At 45.3% G+C, this 20,898-nt stretch overlaps 1 protein-coding gene across 2 annotated transcripts in view; it reads right to left on the bottom strand.

Annotated features, from left to right (window-relative positions):
* Positions 1–20,898, bottom strand: part of GLI3 (GLI family zinc finger 3) — a 196,191-nt gene that overhangs the window by 15,659 nt on the left and 159,634 nt on the right. The window lies entirely within an intron of this gene.

Below are 20,898 nucleotides of genomic sequence, written 5' to 3'. Positions count from 1 at the left end.
GTTTATTTCTCTCCCTTCCCTGCCCCAACTAACTGACAGATAACCCTCTCAGCCTTCATTTGCTGGATTAAATAAACTGGTTCCTTCTGGCCTTCTCTAGGATGATCAAGTCCTCAATCCTAATGCTACCCTGCTTTGGCTGGAGGTGTGGATGTCCCTGTGTCCTGCCTGCCATATTGTCCCAGGTTCCTCACTGCCCCTCCTAGGACTGGGTCAGTGCATCCCACCTCAGGGGTCCTACTGGCCCTTCTCTTCACCTGCTCTAGTATGACTTCACCTTCTCAACCTTAACAGTGTGAAGTACACCACAGCTCGCCACATTTGGCCTAACAGAATTAAAATTCCTTTTCCTTGCTTAGGTGTAAGTATAGCTTTCTCCTTTGCTTTGGACTTGAGACCATCACCAAAGCATCTGGGTAACTCACAGCTTGTGAACGTACCTCTCCTAACAACAAACCTCGTGAAATAGCATCTACTATGGCCACAGCAGAGGTGGAGACTGAAGGCCCAGTAAAGCTAAAGCCCAGAAGTATTTAGGTCTCTGGTTCCCACTGAAAGTAGTCACTTGGTCATGAGTGGTGTGCATACTTTTGAGGTTCTTGACTCACACAGCTTCCTGAGATATCTCAGTGATAGTAAAACGAGTATCAGCATTCAGAAAAGTGACAGGTCAGCACTTCGGCAAGTACCCATGCGTGCCTGCTCCCCAGGGGTGCAACCCATGGCTCACCACTGCTCCTCACTACCATTTTAGGTAGTCAGGCAACTAAGAGATGACATCAGGCAGGCCTCCCTACCATCTCATTAACATCTCGATAAAGATTAACTCCGTGATCCACAGCAAGATGGACAGACAAAAGCTTTGTAAAGTAGATATAAAGGAGGTCCTGGTGAGGCAGGAAATATCCTGGAACAACAAAAATCCCATTGTAAGGAGGGAAAAAGCCTGCATCTCTGTGGAGTGAAATCCCCAGCAGACTTTTCGGACACATTCCAATCACTGCAATCGAGTCTCCCCCTAACCTCTGTGACTCTCTGTAAGAACAATGAATGCATTTTATTTTCCTCTTATCTGTTGGAAAATAGGTATGGATCCCTTCAGCCCTTTCCCTGCTAAAGATCATTTGCAGGCACAACCAGGCTGCACAACCGCAAGAGACGAGCGTCTCCTCCCTGCTGCACAAGTCAAGAGTTTGACCTCGTGTCCTTAGGGTGGCATAAGTACTTAAGCCATTTTTAGTTCCTGAGACGGAAGAAGGACTTAAGCTGCTTTAAACCTTTATGGTGGCATAAATGCTTAAGCTGCTTGCAGTTCTTAAAGCCAAGTCAAAGCTATAGCTATACGCGAAGAACTCTGCACTTCTGCATAGGCACATGCCTGTGGAGAGGCTCAGCTAACGATCTCCACTCCTGCTTCCTTTCCTCTGGATGCATTTCTTGTTATTCTATTAGAGTTCTTGCGTCTGTCTTGCATACTTTATGGAAGATTTAAGAAATGCTCTTGTCACAGATCTCTGCTAATGCTGATTAGCAGCATGACAATTTATGCAATCCACTGATCTGGCCCAAAGCCGGTCAGTGCCTCGACAGTCTTGACACCTTTGCTGAAATGGAATACCCACAGTTCAAATCAGCTGGATCTTACAAGCACTGCACAGCAATTTCCTCTGTGTATAATGAATGGACTAAATACTCCGTCTGCACACTGCACTCCTCACCCTGCAGTGTTTCATCTCGTCATTCAACCTCAATACTTAATTTTCAAAGTTTTCCACTGTTAAAAAATGAAGCCCCCCGCTCCCCCTAGGCTTGGTCACGATTGTAAACCTAAATGAGGACTAGCGACGTACCACATTTCAGTAATCAGATATTTCTGGGTTACATGTGAGAGAGAGGAGTGTGACTTTTTTAACAGTATAAAAAGATCAGTACTGCAAATGTTTATAACTACAGTGTGACTAAAAAGGTTTTACTCAAATCAAATCACCAAATAAAGAAAGTTTCAGTCAAAAAGACGGTTATTACACAACGGAGTGAAATATATGGAAAACAGGAAATATAACTTACACTATTTTACAAACTTAATATATAAACTATGTGTACATAACTGTTAATACTTAATTATAAGAAAAAAATGAGACCTCAGGCAGCATTCCAGCTGAATTCATGCTTGAAGCTCATTTATTACTGTGCCATTCTGGATTCCCATCTCTGTCCCTTGAGAACTGGCAATAGCAGTTAATCAAGAAAGTGAGGGATCAAAATTAGAAGCCCAAGTCAACTTGAAAATAATGATGATTTATAACTTGAGACAGCCCACGGAAGTAGATGGACGGGGATGCCGGGCACGGGAGAAGGGCAGTATGGAAGCCAATGATTGGAAGAGAGGATGGAAGCAGAAAGAAAGGAGAAAAGTGGCAGGTGTGGGGGATCACATCACATTCCGGCTGCGCTGAGACACTGCGTGGTTCTGCCCCATAACAGCTCATCACCTTTTCTTAGCAAGATGTTGCTGTGCTTCCAACATCACTGCCTCAGCAGCTCATAAACTGCTTATTCACCTTCCTCGGCCCGAAGGGCTTGGGTAAATCTGGCTGGTTTGACTCCATCGTCTGAGCGAGCGTTCCCGTGTAAAGGGCAGACCGAGGGGAACGTCAAAGATGTCGCAACAAACAGTTGGGGTCAACAGCTGTCTTGGGCCAGCACAGCTGCCACTGGGAGAAGACCGAGTTCACAGCTGTATTTTAAAATGTATTAAAGATCTGGGGACAGTGCAACACATGGAAAGAGACTGTTCTTGCCTCATGGAGCATACGAGTTCGGAAGCGAGGAATGCACAAAGACCGAGAGCAGTCAAACTAGTAATAATTAACAAACATTTGCATTTTGTTGAGTTTACTACAAGCCTGAGCAGGAGGCATCTTTTTGCCCCAAACGCTGCTTCAGCAAGTCAAGGCGAATCAGATAATCTTTTACGTATGGGCTTGGAGAAGTCTTGTTCTCTAAACATGAGACTGTATTACTAATAAACAGGCACACGCTAATTCAAAGGGGACAACCCAGCAGGACTGTTTTTGTCTCACCTCCCTGTTTCAGCTGAAAATATGTCTGATTATTTTTTTCATCTCTCTGCTCTAACAACAGCAATAAAAATTCTCAATCCCCAAGTTAAAAAAAGGATGTTTTCTTTCTGCTTCTCCTTTTGTTCTCTTGCAATAAATTCTGTAGTTGTATTCGTTGCCTATCAATAGGTTAAACATATCCAACTTGTATGTTTAAATGCTAAAGACAGAGAAGTCCCCAAGGATACGTCAATCGTTGGCTCTTGTACAAAGAAAATACTGTATTTTGCTCAGAAGAGCTTTCTGTGGCAATTTAAACACAGTGAGACAGACACAATATCCTGGAGAGAGGAAAACCTGCCTTATTACATTCCTGACCCAAGAGAAAGGATCTGCCCTTAGGACATAAAGAGAATCAGTGGGAGGAAAAAAAGAGCAAAGTTATCTAATCCTAAAAATAAAGACAGCGGTTCATAATACAGCATGACCTTCTTTTAATCTCTGATATAGTAGTTATACAGTATGGATATGATATAATACCAACAGGGCAAACACAGCTTGCTCATCAGGCTGGGAACCAGCTCCCTCAGCCTGTATTGACGTTTCCAGGTTTTGGACAGCTTTTTGGTGGGCTTTGGGATATTCTGTGAAGGGAATGGAACTTACGGGATATTGCAAGGATTCTTTCCCAATAAGATCACATCTTGTTCTTGTTTCATTTAATATACATATATTCACATACACAATACAGTTAAGCCTGTTCGCAGCAAAATGCAGCTCGATCCAGGGCAATGTTTTACAGCTCTCCCTTGATTTCCTGTGTAAGGGCATGCAGCTATAAAGCAACGGGCAGAAACTGCATCTTTATTTCCAAAATCTGAAAATTTAGTAAATGAGATCCTGCCAGAACATCAACATAAATGTTGTGGACATTAATCATTCCACTTTTGCAGCTGTAGGAAAGATGTCGTTTCTTCTCTCATGTTTGCTTCCATAGCTCTGTCTAAAGGCAAGTGTCATCTCTTTCTTGCAGGCTGCATTCTTGTATTACTGGCTGGGAGGTTAACAGGTGAAGCTGATATGTTACAGGAATTCCAGTTTTCTTTACTCTTTTTTTTTTTTCTAAATGTATGGAAATAATTTTTCAATGTGTGCTGCTGTGATAATTGGGCTTTGCCAGTTCCTCCAGCACCAATGCTCTGTATTGCATTTGCCTTAGTTCAAGCAAGGTATCACAGCTTCCATACTTTGTGATGTTACCAGAAAAAAAAAACCAGCTCCACCTCTCTCTTCAGCCACCTGAATCTGCCACCTGCCTAAGGACAGGGCTAACTGCATTTGTGTGAGGGAGCTGCAGCAGAGAAGTGAAGGAACCGAAAGTGGAAACCACGAATGAGGTACTCCAGTCAACTGTTCTCAAACGGGAATGTTTTGGTTATGTCTCTGCCCTCCAAGGGTATGCCCTGCTCTCCTGAGAGCTGCTGAGGCAGGGAAAGATGCAACAAGGTGACGATGAGATGACTAAGTTCTTGGGGCACTGGGATGAAGGAGCCCGTAGCGAAGAAGTGCCCCGCCACTGCTGCTGAAAGAGCAGAAGGGGCCAACTGCAAGCTGGCCGTTCCTGGCATTTCTCCCAACCACCTTGTCCTACCCGCCTGCCGTCTGCACGCCTTCCCGGCGCTGGCTGCCCTCCCGGTTGCCTCCGCCGCAGCGCACTCCCGTGCACGACTCCTGCCATGGTATTACACACTCCACAACACCGCATAGATGCTAGGAAGCTCCTCCAACTTCCACCCGCTCTGGCATCTTTCTCCGTGCTTGGATGCACAGGTTGAGAGCTGTGCTGACCATGTAACTGCTACACTAACAGCAAGAAAGCTTTTTGCTGGAGGGTAATCCCTTTTGGAAAAGGCAGCCTGACAGGTAGAACCCCATTACAACTTCCACCTTCACCAAGACTTCAGCAATGCACAGAAACCACTTTCAGAAAAATAATCTCTACATATCCATGTTTGGCTCACTTTTAGTTTGTGCTCTTTATGCTCTTCATATTTAGGTCCCCAAATTACACCCACATTTTACCTGTCTTTTGTGTAAAGGTCATGTGAGAAAAATTCACGGTGCCAGCAGTGTAAACCAAGAGACCCAAGACAGACCAGCAAGGAGAAAAGCAGAGGCAGAAAGAAGCCAGGCAAAGCGTGCACCAGCGATGGAGAATTCAAACTTGGCTCAAAAGGCCAGGGCTGGAAGAAGAGACTGAACAAAGGCTGCTTGCTGAAGGGTTTAAGACCCACTGCTGACTAAGTGATGAAACTGTGACATTGGCCTTTACGATTTTAAAAGGTGGTCTTCTCCCAGATCCTCTACCCTAGCCCTGAACTGATGATCCTCAGCGCGTTCTGCCTGCTTTCCTTCCTTCTTTCTCAGTCACACCTGCATGCAAGCTCCCCCCAGAGGCTTTCCGAGAGCTGGCTGCAGGCAGGAGTGCTACAGCTTGAGATGCAGGAAGGGTTCCTGCCTCCGGGAAACAGCTCTACTGCATGGCTGCGAGGAGGTGCAATGCTCGGTCCTGTCACAAGCTCACAAGAGAGGAGATCCTTATGGCAAAGAGCACCACATTCCCCGCAAGTCTGTTACGCATTCCTCTCTCCACCTAGTCAAGGCGGTAGTGCACAAAGGAGGACAGAATTTTTCCTACAGATGGATGAAGCAGAGGGTAAAGACTGGCATCAAACCAAACATCTGCCCTTCACTAGGTCTGAGATTACCAGTGAATGTTGCCTAGAAAATGCACTGTCTGATACCTTTTAGGAGTGACTGAATCTGGAAGGCGAGAAAACCACCTGAGGCTCAACTTCAAAATTTTCTGCTTCATGATCTTTGCATTTAGGGGTAAAAATTGATTTTACGTGCAACTGCTACAGCATTTCTAGGAAAACCAAGTTAAAACCCATTAAAACTCCCTCACAGGCAGTACCCAACGTGAGCAATGGCTGACTTTTTTACAAATCTGAACTCACATACAGCTGAGTACAATCTTTTAACAAGAACATACGTGAAAAATAGGCCCTACCTTAAGAAAAAAAACAAACAAAACCCCAAACCTGAACAGCCTGGCACTTAGCACTGTACAGATATTAGTGTAACACACTTTTAAAGCATATGTTCTACTTCTGGATTTTTCTCACTGGCAAATAAGGACCACAGAGGACTCCTGCCAGCACACTTGAGAAGGAAGTCATCATAAAGAGGCATTACAGTAAGGTATTTCATCTTCTTTGCAAACAGAATGCAGAACGAAAACATCATCCTAATTTTGTAAGAGGCACACCAGCACGCACGAGGCAGTAGAAGTAAATACTTTGGATGTTTTCCCACGTTGCTGCAGAAGACAAAAATTTATCGGCCTCCTTCCTGCCACCATAACTCATCTGACTTCAATGGAAATCAGACCTGCTGTATATATTAAACCTGAAATTAACTGTTCTCCCCCCATATTGTTTGGCTTTGATAAATTCCAGCCATTGCTCCCAGCCGAAACGCGCAGATCTTGTTTTGGCGAGCTGTTCTGCTCGCACGGCCTCTCTCAGCAGCCCGGAGCCCATTAAACTCGATTGGGTCCAAATGCACTCAGCTTTCCGCAGGAGCGGGGCTTTAGCAGCTCTTGTAGTTACTTACTGAGCCGTGGGTTCAAACCACGCTCAAAGTAATAACATTTTCCTTTAAAACAGGACATGTTCAGAAGAAAATAAAATGGGAAGAGACTTCTACTCTTTACATTCCACAACACAGACCGGACTGGTGGAGCCAAGAAATCAACGCTCAACAGTAAAGACGCCTTGAGCAAAAAACCATGGAAGCAAAAAAGTACTCAGCAAAATCTCCCAACAACCGGTGCACCAAATGAATATATAAAGCCAGAGCTGTTTTATAAAAATGGTATGGTTTTAATGACAAAAATTGGTTAAAATTTATACTGCCTTTCAGTGCATGGTTTGGAAACAGACTGCAATCAGATTAGTACCAACAGGCTCTTTGAGTTAAAATGTAACCACGTTACAGCAGCTTTATATAATTTAATATTAGTAGAGACAAACTGCTTAACCCCATGAACCAACTTCAATTCTACGAAAGTCTATAGCAAGGTAGAACAAGGAAAAGCTAAAAAGTACTATTTTACTAAGATTTTGAAGTCTTCCAAACTCCCAGACTGGTACAATGGGTCATCGACCTACACAGAAGTATTAGCAAAGTACTAGATCCCTTACAAAAAATTAAACCGTTGCCTTCTTTTACTGAAAATCCCATGCTTCTGAAGGGGCAAAACAGCAAGGTAAATGTCCGACGTTAAACGGGGTCTGCCCTTTGGAGTGTATTAAACACATGGACAGCAACACTAAGCAAGCAGACAGGACTTGCCGAACAAGATGCACTTCTTTTAGAATCATAGAATGGTTTGGGCTGGAAGGGACCTTAAAGATCATCCGGTTCCAACCCCCCCGCCATGAGCAGGGACATCTTCCACTACACCAGGTTGCTCAGAGCTCCATCCAGCCTGGCCTTGAACACTGCCAGGGAGGGGGCAGCCACAGCTTCTCTGGGCAGCCTGGGCCAGTGTTTCACCACCCTGACGGTGAAGAATTTCTTCCTAATATCTCATCTAAATCTGCCCTCTTTTAGTTTACAGCCGTTCCCCCTTGTCCTATCGCTGCACACCCTTGTGAAAAGCCCCTCTCCATCCTCCCTGTCGGCCCCTTCAGGTCCTGGCAGGCTGCTCTAAAGGTCACCCCGCAGCCTTCTCTTCTCCAGGCTGAACAGCCCCAACTCCCTCAGCCTGTCCTCGTAGGAGAGGTGCTCCAGCCTTCGGATCATCTTCGTGGCCCTCCTCTGGACCTGTTCCAGCACATCCCTGTCCTTATTGTGCGGGCTCCAGAGCTGGACGCAGGACTCCAGGTGGGGTCTCACGAGAGCGGAGTAAACGGGCAGAATCCCCTCCCTCGACGTGCTGACCACAACCAGCATGTTCTTAGTTCAACCTCGGACCAGGTTTTGTAAGACCATGCAATTTCTTCTGCTGTTAGTACTTTTTAAATGATTACAGCACAGCTAACACTGATCCACTTAAAATGAAAGAAAAGACACTCCTTCAGCAGGACCCTCCTGTGTAAATCTATCAGCAAGTGTTTTTAATTTTTTTAAAGAGAGTCCTACGCTTACCACACGCATCCATCCAAACTGACCGTGTGATAAGAACACCAATGCTTTGTCTGCAGCAAGAGACTGTTGAAGAGCAGGATCTTTTTCAATAAATGCACTTCGTGTCTCCTCATACAGGACCTACGAAAGCTGCAGTTCTGATCAGGAGATAACGTCTGATCCACTTCTTGCACCGAAATGCACAAAACCCCCTACGAAAGTCAGGAATGTAGTGACCTAAAAACACGTAACACTTTTCACAGAAACTGCAAAGAAAAATGATGGCAGTGATAATCATTACCAAAATCTTTACCAGATGATGCATGTTTTAACGTTTGTTTCATCACAGAGGAGACCCTGGTCGAATGAACACAAGACTGGTGGGTGACAGAACCAGCGGTGTGTTAAAGCTTTCCCCTCTACTCTGCCCCAGTGAGGCCCCATCTGCAGTGCTGTGTCCAGTTCTGGGCTCCCCAATTCAAGAAAGATGAGGAGCTACTGGAGAGAGTCCAGCGGAGGGCTACGAGGATGATGAGGGGACTGGAGCATCTCTCCTATGAGGAGAGGCTGAGGGCGCTGGGCTTGTTCAGCCTGGAGAAGAGAAGGCTGAGAGGGGACCTTTATCATTGCCTATAAATATCTGCAGGGTGGGTGTCAGGAGGACGGGGTCAGACTCTTTTCAGTGGTGCCCAGCGACAGGACAAGGGGCAACGGGCACAAACTGAAGCACAGGAAGTTCCGTCTGAACATGAGGAAGAACTTCTTCCCTCTGAGGGTGACGGAGCACTGGCACAGGCTGCCCAGGGAGGTTGTGGAGTCTCCTTCTCTGGAGATATTCAAGACCCGCCTGGACAAGGTCCTGTGCAGCCTGCTCTGGGTGACCCTGCTTCGGCAGGGGAGTTGGACTAGATGATCCACAGAGGTCCCTTCCAACCCCTAACATTCTGTGATTCTGTGAAAGCCATGACATCATGACTGAACTGGAGAAGGTATTTCGGGCACTTCCTTCCTAACATTTCTAAGAAACATTTCTAAAAAGCATCAGCACATGCAACAGTTTATTGCTCTTCTGAGACCTCCCTCGCCTTTTATCCACTGGACATCCGTTTAGAATTTATCTTTCGCATCTGCACTAGGCTTGGCCATCCCAACCACATCCTAGCAAAGTCAGGGTTAGCAAAGGTCTGTCTCATCTTAGAAGTTAGTCACCCTTGATGCTCCAGGGAGCGGCAGCGGAGATACCTTCTTCCATCTCTCTCTTCCCACAGGACAACATTGTCTGTTCTCTCGTATATACCAGCGACAGTCTTGTGCCGTAGCTAGACTACAGATGTCTGAGCTGTCAGAATGAAAAACGTGCAGGATCTCGTAGCAGAACATGGGGGTATCACCTAATGCACTCAGAAAAGAGCCTTGGACACTTTTTTTCTGCCCCGCATTCCACACTAACTGACTTGCAGTGAACTTACAGGTGCTTCTCGTAACTACAAATCAATCCTCAATAATCTGGTTTAACTCAAAGATTCATCTCTTCTCCTAGATACCACTGTGGCACCATCTGAATGGGACAGACTTGCGCCGGCAGTCAGCCCCAGAAGTCTGCAGGAGTAAACCAAAGGGCAGTCCTGTCTCTCTCTAACTCTGCCTCATCCAAAAACTATCCGAGCTGGAGCCTGGCGCCTACAGAATGCGATATAAAAACTGCTTCTTTGTTCAGGCTTTTTTGCTAACTGTAAGTGTCGGAATCCCCTTGGCAATTAATTTCCTGGCTGGTAATCCTTTGGCTCTGATCCATGCGGAGAAAGTGGCTGCACTGGAGGGAGGTGTGCAAGGCACATGCTCCGGCTTTGCAAAATGAAGTAGTCTCTTGATTTAAATGACAGTGGCCAAGCCTGAAAATGTCATATTTGCCCTGCATAATGAAGTACACTAAGCTCACTGTTAAACACTCTTTAAGCCGAGTGTCATGTGGCAAACGGTCAAATACTGCAGGTAGGGATCTCCTGATTATCTGTGATAATACTGGAAATGGTTTAGGCACAAGAAAGATATGCAAAAACTACCCCAACGGTAGCGAGACACAGAAATACACATCGTATGACAACTAGCACTGGTAAGAGTTCAAAGGATAAAGCCTTAATTTTATTGACTTTAAGAAAAATTACACTAACAAGAAAAAAATCACATACCCACAGTGTATTAAGCTTCTATATTTTCAGCTCTCCTATAGATGTATGAAACTCTTTCAGTAATCCTGCCTAGTGCTGGTAACTGGGAAAACAATCTACAGCGCACAGTCCAGAGCTGTAGGAATGCCTCTCCCTAGCAGCCAGGCCAGGTGGGCCTGATCAGTGTCGACATATACATTGTTTAAGTCTTCTAAGACGAACGGACAGCGAAGCTGTGTGGGCACAGTTCCTGGAAGTGGCCACACTCTGGAAAACATTTTGACTCAGTTTCCTCTAGTTTTAGACAAAAGCTCTCAGAGGAGGAAGAAATTTGGTACTGTGCTCACATGTGATGTGAAGAGAACAGTGAGATACTATCTTTTTAATTAACCCAGCCTAAAGCGATGCAGTCTTAACTGCAGCACTCCAGTCCTGGATTCCTCAAACTAGGGAGCATCAGAGCTAAATAAACACAGGAAACTCACTTGTCCTTCACACTCCAGGATGCTAAAAATAACCCACAAAACCGTACCTGATTGCCCTGGATGCATCCGCTTTCCACCTCACCCCGAATTCTAGGGGTGTTGCCCCCATCTGGCAGAAATCACTGCTGAGTTAAGGTGCTAACTGGAAGCAAGGCTGCGTTGTGCTTCTCTCTGCAAATTCCGTGAGTTCCTACCTGCCGCTGCGCTGCTGCTGTTCTTTCTTTCAGTGCTTTCTTGACACATGTAGGAGAGGATAAAAGCCTAATGGGTGTGAGTGTCAGCACAATATAAATTACTGCACGGGAAAACTTGATGCATGGCTTGGGATCTGAAAGAGGAATGTCCACCATTGTTTGTGATTATGGATCACATCACAATCTAATAGCAATTTTTATTTAATCAATAATTTCCATGCTGAACAGACAGCCCTGTTACAGAGTATCGACAAGCAGGTACTGATAGCGACAAGGCTTGTTATTAATCTTTACCCTGCCAAGATATCAACCAAACTACTGTAAAAAAGCACCACCAAGACGGATTTAGAAGTAGGTCTTTCTTTTTCTTTTTTTTTCGTTCCCCTACTCCTTTTCTTTATTTTTCTCTCTCTCTTTCTTTCTCCCTTTGCCTTTCTTTTTAGCTACACAGCCCCATTACCCTGTTCCCTTTCCAGGTATGTAATGTTTCCTACACTTTATATTCTAAGTTTATTTGAAAAACCTGGGACTTGAATTACACAAAAAGGCAATTCATATTAGGCAATTTCACAAATCAGTGGGACCTAGCCCAGCGCTCAGTGTTAGCCATTATAGGCTAATAAATCATACTTTCTCTTTGAGATGTCAATCGCCAAAGTGCTTTGTAAAAATGTTGGCATCTGTAATTCAGCGAAGCCTTTTCATCTTGAAATAAGATGCTCCAGACTGATAACAAGAATAATCCTCTCTTGATCAAAAAAAAAAATCTGCATTTTACCAATTAAAGCTGCTGCCAGAAGCCAAACGGAGCAGCGCTGAGACTTCACTGTAGTTTATCTCTGCTAAACACAAGGAGGGATACAGTTCGAGCTTTGTTTCATTTTCAGCTTGACTACTTTATCTGACGGAGAACTGCAGCATCTCAGCCCTGCGATACACGTAAGAATGGTATACGCGGACCTCATACCTACAGTGCAAGCCACCAGAGGACCCACTCCTGACAAAACCACCACCTGTCCATTTTACAGATTAGGCATCTGACACCTGGGAGGAAAGTCACGCTCACGCAAAAGTTTCAGCACTGGAAAACACTAAATTTGTTTCACCACAATAAAAGGATCATCTGCTGCTTTTTTTGTTTCTATTAAGAGGTGACACACACAAAAGAGACTGCAAAAATGAATCCAAGCAGCCCAGCCCTCTCAAAAACAAACACAGAAGCTGCACTCGCGCCTGTACTTGGCTTGCCTGTCCTGCCTCTGTTCGTGACAGCTGATCTGCCACTTCTGTCTGAGAAAAAGCGCTTCCACACGCAACAGCTGGGCCAGCACCCATAGGCTGCTGTTCTTGCAGGCATCAGGTTTCTACGGGCAAACCTTCTGGGTAGAATACGGGCGGCTACGAGGCAGAACATGGCACTTGTGACGATGATATGAAGACCGGCTGCACTGTGGGTAAAATCCTACTCACTGGGAGGCGACCAAAGCAGTGCAGAGACATGCCACACCCAACAGCGGACTCCAGAAGGTTCAAGGCAGATCTTCCACTGGTTCACCATAATAACACAGGCTACTTAACAGCAAATCACTTCGCTGAAGCAAGGCAGGAAAAAGCTGCACAGAAACCGCAGCTCTGCCCAGGCAAATCGGTTTTGTCCTGCCCCGTTGGTCAGGACTGAAAGGTACCCGGAGTCAATGCACAAGCCCAACCTCGCCTGCAGCTGGGAGGCAGCAGAAGCAGCAGGCAGGGACTTCCCTTTTCCCTGTTCTCCATGATATGCCTACAAGGGTCAGGAGCCGACGAGCCGACTCACTCTGCAGCTTTACTCTTGCCTATGCATTCGTCACTCGGTCAGCACGGGCACCCCTGGGACTTGGCTGGCAGCTTCTTACCCTAAAACTTCCCCCCAAAACTGCAAGTCACCAGTGAAACATCGCTAACCTGGAAGGGTGCACTAGCTGAACTCTCAAGCAAAATAAACGCTTGAAGTAAGTAGATGTATCCACAAACCACCTGAACAGTGCTTTGTGATCAGAAGCACGGGGGAGAGGCCGAACGCTGCTCCCTGCCGTACACAGCCGTTTCCATTCCAGTGTCCAGCTGTTCCGATTTCAGTCTAAATGGCTCGAGTAACTTCTCGGGGCATAGCAGGAGCACTGCTCATCCCCACCCACAACAGTGAAAGAGAAGTGCTATTTAAACAACACGTCATATTTTAGCAACCTCTTTCAGGGACACCAATTCAAAGACGACGACTTTGGCAACTCGTACGAACAGCAGCCACAGCAGCATCAGACTAACCAGAAGTTTTCCTAACGCTGCGAAAGAAATGCTAATTACAGAGGAATTAAAATGAAAAAAAAAATGATTACATTTCTCTCTCTAAATCCCCTCTTAAGACTTCACAGATTAGGGTGGATTTATTTTTTTGTAAACCTTTCTCTATCAAAAAAAGAAATCCTCACACTATTTTTTTTTCCCCTTCTCCTCTGTGATTCATCAAAAGCCAGACCCTAGGCAGGGGAGCTGCCCATGCGCTGGTCTAGTGGGGTGCTCACGAGCACCGGAGCCACAGCACAGCTGGCCTTTGCGTCAAGCCCGGAGAGAATCCAATCTCTTCACAAGGCAGCAGCACCGACTTTTAACACTGCTGGAAGGCAGCAGCACCGACTTTTAACACTGCTGGAAGGCAGAGGGCATCAGGGTGGCTGCTGCTGAGCACCGATGTGCCGGGAAGGCAAACAGGGGCCGTGCCAGACCCCGAGGGCTACCGAGGCTGCAGAACAGCAGCGAGGTCTGTCTGTGGTTACTTAACCTTAAAACCCAACAGCACTTAACACGGTTACCTTTGATTGGGGGTTAAAGACATGTTTCTTTTAAAGAAGTCTGTGTTAGGTACCCATATGGAAACCAAGAGAAAACGAACACGAACTTGGGGACACAGATCTGCTTACCAGCTTTCCTATGCCATGTATGGAATTGCTGGCCTATAAACGATGCTCCCATTCCGGCACAGTTTAAAACCATGGGCTAAGCAGCCTATAATCCAGCACAGTAAGGTGGTGCTGTGATTATAAATCAGCTTTTAAATGGGCAGTGAGGAGACTTCAAAACCTAAAAACTTCTGGACAGATGCTTCTCATGATTACTTGCTATAATCTCTCTCCCCTTCTCTCCTCCCCCTTGTTCCGTCACAGCTACAAAGACCAAATATACTGAGGGGATGCACAAACAGGGAAAAAACCCTTTCCATGATGCTTGCCTCTAGAACAACACCCTGCCTTCTCCATTTTGTCCCAAGACCTGGGCTTGCTTCACTCGAAGAATGGTTTCTTTTGTCCGCAGCGTTGCTGCTCCACATATGGATAAGGGTCCAGACACCACTGAGTAAAAAATAAAATAAGATGAAATAGAATAAAACCACCACCAAAACCCCCTTTGCTGTTGTACATAAAACATTCTCCTTTCGTCAGGAAAAAAAATGATTACTATAATGGATTTCATGTTCTTATCTATGCCTTACTCTTTTCAATTTAAAGGAAACATTTCTGAACCTTTCAGGGCAGTGGCTGTCACTGCCACGCACAATGAGCCTGCAAACGGGCTGAGGCTCCTCTCCGTCACTTCACTAGAGCCAAACAAAACGACAATGAAAATGCACTGAAAACTGCCTCTGCAAAAAAGAATTAAAAATCAAATAAATCCCTGCGTGTATTTGGAAATGCATGGAGGAGGCTGAGAGGGGACCTTATAAATGCTTACAAATATCTGAAGGGTGGGTGTCAGGAGGATGGGCCCAAGCTCTTTTCAGTGGTGCCCAGTGACAGGACAAGGGGCAACGGTCACAAACTGAAGCAGAGGAAGTTCCAGCTGAACATGAGGAAGAACTTCTTCACTCTGAGGGTGACGGAGCCCTGGAACAGGCTGCCCAGGGAGGTTGTGGAGTCTCCTTCTCTGGAGATATTCAAGACCCGCCTGGACAAGGTCCTGTGCAGCCTGCTCTGGGTGACCCTGCTTCAACAGGGGGGTTGGACTGGGTGACCCACAGAGGTCCCTTCCAACCCTGACCATTCTGTGATTCTGTAATTACACCCCTTTGAGATTGTGAAGGGACTCGCTTCACATAGCTGGGACTCCATCTGCCTCACGACCAGCTGCCAGAACACCTCCAGCGCCCAGAGGAAAGAAATCATGAACGCACCGTGGATAACCTGCCTTCTGGGGCAGCTGCGTGCCACTGCCTGCCTTCAGGCGTAGGTGCTGCCCGCACCGACGTGAGCAGCGCCCTGTCAGCTTCGGCAGCTCAGGGCTCTCTGGTCACGGAGCAGTTTCTCCTCCTGTAAGCAGTGGGCAACGCGCGACTCGTACTCACTTACAGCTCTACCACTGCAGCCGTTACTCAGGGGAACTGCTCTCATCTGGTTTATTCTCCTACTGCGGCTGGATCTTTTTTTAGAGAAGAGAGGTGAAGCTTGCTTCAGTCCTTACCTACCACTCTCCTGCGGGAGAGGAGATGAGGAAGAAGCCACAGGCTAAGGCCAGCATGGTAGCAGAGGGAACGAGACTTTCAAAAGTCTATTGACTTTGGGTGTCCGTACTTCTGGGCATCCAAACTGACTCACTCCAAAGAGGTCTAGTCCTTTAGAGCAGTGTGCTTGTCCCCTCCTTATCAGACACGTTCTTAAGTGTTCTGCACAGCAACTAAGGCACCCCATATCACTACGGATCCTGCAAAACCTGCGCCGGGGCAGGCTGTAGACACAGCTCAGGTTTTATGTAGGTCTCCATGGATCACTGGCCAACTTCGGTCAGTCAGGGCTGAACCCACCCTTCTTCTGTAGGCACAGAGGGCAAAAACCTTCAGAAACTCAGCTCAGGGAACTTCATGTCATGGTTCTTCTGGGTATCCTCAGTGGGCTGTGACCACCTTGGGAACACGAGGGTCCCCGAGAAACACAAGAAGCTTTGCTTTTGGCTCGGGTGCGATAAGGGAGCCTGGTGGAACGTTACAGTGGTGGCCCCGGGGACTGCCGGGGGACGCTCCAGTCACCGGGGCTTTGCAAACAGGCAGGAAGACCTCAGCAAATGAAGCCCTGAATGTAAGCCACCGCTGTCAGTTTAGGGCTTTTGGATCTTATCTAATCAAATGTAACAACAATGGGGGAATTTTATTGCTGTACAATTAAGGAGAAAACACTAACAAAAAATAGCTCTACAGTTCTTCAAGCATGTTTTTGAATAAAAAAATAATTATCATCAAGGCTACACAGCAAGGGGGATGAGAAATAGGCAGCACTGCGTTTTTCTGATTTCCATTGTATTAATATTTAACAATAACTTCAGTCATTTCCTTGAAGGATAATTTTCTTACACAAACTTTTATCTTTAGCGTCTAACCCTTCTGCAATATTTTATTCTTAAACTGATTTCTGGGGGAAAAAAAAGACAAACTGCAACAAAAAGCAGATTTATAAAAATATACAGTATCTTATTAGCTACTGGGTGCTCAAGTGCATTTATCACATATTTAAAACAAACTTCAGCTCAGCCAAGCCCTATTAAAATATCTCGCTGGGCAGAGAAATTAATTAAAAAGTTGAATGATAAAGACCCCAGCAGCAAACTGAGGCTTTAAAATAAATAAGATTTTTTTTTTTTTTAAGAAGAAGGGGAAGAAAGCAAGACAGAATACATATGTCCTAACAGTAAGGTAAGCCATCTTTTCAGGAGTGCAACGCAGTGTAAACAAGACTACCTGGCAGATGAACGCGGTGGCAGCTCTAACGCGGCTCTCCAACGTTGTGACTTGCTAATGTGCAACATACACATCCCTTCTGCACCAACTTCAAATAACCCTGGGATCCCAGCAGTGCAGCTCAGCGACTCAAGCAGAACAAGGGCAGAACTTGTCAGGATTTAAGAGCTTTCAGCAAAACCCTTCAATTGCAGCCGGTACCCTATTCCATAGAAGGATATCAATTATAGATAGTGACTTGCTTTAGCAGGGCAGTCGGTACTGTCAGACACTAGATAGACAACCATGAAGAATCATGAATCTTTCTATTAACTGTAAGAGAGGGGGGAGGAAAAAGGATGGACAGGTGCTATAAATAAGGCAGAATGTCTGAATGGTTTAACACCTTGTCTTTTGGTGTATGTATCCTGAAAATTTAACCACACTGAATTCTAAGTGGCACATACTGCTTGAAAATAAAAGCTCCCGAACCAAAATCACTACAGTGTCAGATCCTTCTGGGTGGGTCAATAATGATTCTTTTATGTAGCTGTGTAGTTATTTATTCATAGCAGCCCAGGTTCTGTTCATAACTTCAGTCAGAAAACACTGTCTCTTGGGGCCCAAGCACACTTCCACTGGTGCCCACATTGTATGCTAGTAACAGGAGGATTTTGCCACAGAAAGCAATGCAGAAAAATGCCATCAAATGCTGACTATTGTGCCCAAAATTGCAATTTCTGCTCTAAAGCTATATCACATATTCAGACACAGATATGTTTGTATTTACCACTTCATATATGCTTCATATATCTCCCACGTAATGCAGATATTGCTAGAATCTGTTTCACTTACAGTTGATTTCAAAGTAAATTGGGTCCTGTCATTCCCCAAAAGATAATAAAGCTATCCTCACGTGACAGAAAGACCAGAATATACACAAATTCGTATCTACCTCTTTCAAAACACATGCATAGGTGCTTGTGTATACACCCTGTACACAACGGGAGCAATGACATCTAGAATGTGAACTGTGTGCATTGTGTATTGTGGAAAAACTCTCCTGAGCTTTGCTCGACCTGGCACTACTAGAATTCACGCTGAGGTATCTAACCCTTCAGGAAACCAAACAAACAGCTTGAAACATACTTCCATCTTTTCCCTAAACACTGCAGTTCCTGTAAAATTCCAGTGCTTTGGGATGCAAGGCTTGGATAACAGTTCATTCTGTGCCATCGGATGTTTTCGGTCTGACATCTTACTATTACGGCTACAAAGAGTAGCTTTATTCTCCTGGAAAAAACATTCCTCATTTGTTAAAAGACTTACTGATGGCCTGCGTAGATCCTGACAATTTAGCCTTATCAGGATGTATAAGAATGCTTTTCAGGTCTTTTTTCTGAAACGCTGCATTTTAAAAATTTCCTCTTCCTAGCTGAACTTCCAAAGCCCAGGGAACTGGGTTAGAGAGTTGTACAGGTGAAAGAATACTCTAAATACTTCCAAGTCAAATATACAAATGCATTTTGCTTTCTACTGAATATATGCTGCATATCACGTACTCATGAAGTGGGTGACAGGGAAGGGGTTTCTTGCCATCCTTTGCAAATTTCTACACAGCTCACTCCTAGTTTCACTCCACAGTTTGCTTGACTACCCACAGTCTAGGTAAGCAGGTGTATGTACAAAATACGATGTAGTGCCGCACCACATTAAATACCCACCTTACTTCCAGACACGTGACTGTAGCTCTCTGCCCACATTAATCGTCCCTGCTGAGTGTCACGGAATACAGGGATGCCGACACACGTTACCTGGATGACTCTTGCTTGGGAAGTTCAAGCCTTTATTGCCTTTATCTATGCCAATTGATGCCTTGGTGATTACCGCCCCGCAGTAGAGTCAACACAACAGGATGACTATCTATACTTTTGATGTCCCAGGTGACAGTCCACCACCTTACTTGAAAGCCCACTTCAAGCTTGGCTGGAGCAACCGCGGCTCTGCTGAGTCTGCCAGAGGGCTGGGAATCACCCGCAGAGCAGCAGCACGTGCAGTCAGGAGAGGCAACGTGGCAGAGCTCTGCTGTGAGATTTGAAGGCTAATATCTACTGTCCTGCAAAACCCTGCCTGACCCTGCTGGGAAGGACAGCATGATCCTAGCTACACGCCTACCTGTATACAGGCCAGCTCAGGTACCTCCAGACAACACCAAACGGTCCGAGGTACATGGCCAGGAGTCACAGGGTGAAGACGTCATGCACACATCAGGGTCATTCCCCTCCTTGAGTCTGAGCAGTGTCTGGCACCATGGAACTCCAGGCTTGACGAGGCCTCCAGCTGCTACTGCAGCGTAAATATTAGGGAGTAAAGGATGTCCTTACACCGCCGAGACAGACACTCTCTCCGTGCCCAGTATGGGTACACACATGCAGATACCAAGTCAGGAACTCATCCAGTGCAAAGACATTGAGGTAAGCGCAATTATGGCCATTTGTATCTACTTGGATTCACCCATGAGTCTTTAGGGAGGAGGAACACACGAGCCACATCAGTGGGGAGATTTTCAAGGGCCAAACCGCTGCTCAGGGACGTCACGCTTTCTGCCGGAGCCACACGCCTAAGCAAAACCAGGACTGCCCTCCTGTGAAGCTGCACCGAGACCTGGACTTCATTTCCCCAGCTGCTGTGGGTGTACATCCGAGGGCTGTAGCAATCAAGGGCAGACAAAATGTGGGAGAGACAGACCAGGGTGAAGGGCCAGACTTTCAAACAGAGTTAGATGTCTAAAGCCCTTTGCAATTCTGCACAGAAATAACTCGCTCAAGTCCCCACAGCAGGGCTCTGTCGAGCAGCAAAAGAAATCACAAACCAGGGCCCCATCACCGAGTCACGCTGACTCTCACAGCATGATTTGTGCCACTTAAATGTGATGGTTGCAATGATGATGATGATGATGGTTTTATTGTCTTCGGGGTATCGAGTCAGGACTTGCACCTCGTAATCTTATATGCCATCTAACATATCTGAACCCTGAGCCTTGCCAAAAAGAACTCCTTGTATCATAGAAACATTTTTTATCTCCCTTTTTTAAGTCTAGAGAAACCCATTTCAGATGTTGCCATTGTGCGGAAACATAAGAAACACATATTTTTTCAGAGGAGTCTTGCTGTTGACCCTTATAATACAGTCAGATTTGCTATAAAAATCACACTAGAAACAACAAATGCATTTTAAAAACCCCAAAACAACCAAACTATCACACTGTCAATTTAATTCACCTTAAACTACAAAACCTTAGCTATTAGCTAACAGGCACAGTGGAATTCAATTAAATTTTATGTCTGAAACTTTAAAAAATCCTTTTCCTTCTCATCATTACCAAGGGCACCTTTATTCTGAATTTCTCTTTCATTCCATATATTTTGGTGTAAATTGTTTATCATCATCACTGGGATAATTTCTGAATTTTGAGAAAGGTTTGCCAGGCATCATAAAGCCTCGGTCTCACAATTCTTAGCAGACATAAAGACTGTGCCTGTGCAGAGCCCCAGATTATGTCAATCCATCTGTTTGCATGGAATCAATTGCAAGACCGACACTTGATCTTTTAGATGTGTCCAACCCTTTGCAGCAGCCGTTCGTATGGCATTTCTTCCCCAAAAGATATTACGACACTGAAAGAGTCTCTCCTCACATTTCACCTTGGCCTATTAACATCTTTGCGTATTTTCTGTGCAAAATGTGTCCAAAGGATTCTTAAAAAATGCCACATTTTTGTCATTATTTTAGTTTGCTATGCTCTTTCATTTATTATTATTGTTACTGTTACTAATCCTACCTAACAATAGCAAGAAACTGAAAATACATCTTGATGAGTAACTGCAACACCAAGAGGCTCTCACACTCCCGGAAGAAAAAGCTGGCATTGCTTTACTAAATTCAGCTTTGCAGCATCAGTTTACCATTTTGCATAGTGCTTAGAAATATATGGTCATTTTTTTGAATTTATTTTGGGTGGAAAAGTACACTTTTCAAAGAGCTAATACAGCAGTGTTG

The sequence above is a fragment of the Opisthocomus hoazin genome, chromosome 4, assembly GCF_030867145.1.
Source record: "Opisthocomus hoazin isolate bOpiHoa1 chromosome 4, bOpiHoa1.hap1, whole genome shotgun sequence".
Classification (NCBI taxonomy): domain Eukaryota; kingdom Metazoa; phylum Chordata; class Aves; order Opisthocomiformes; family Opisthocomidae; genus Opisthocomus; species Opisthocomus hoazin.
This window is presented reverse-complemented; position numbering and strand designations above follow the sequence as displayed.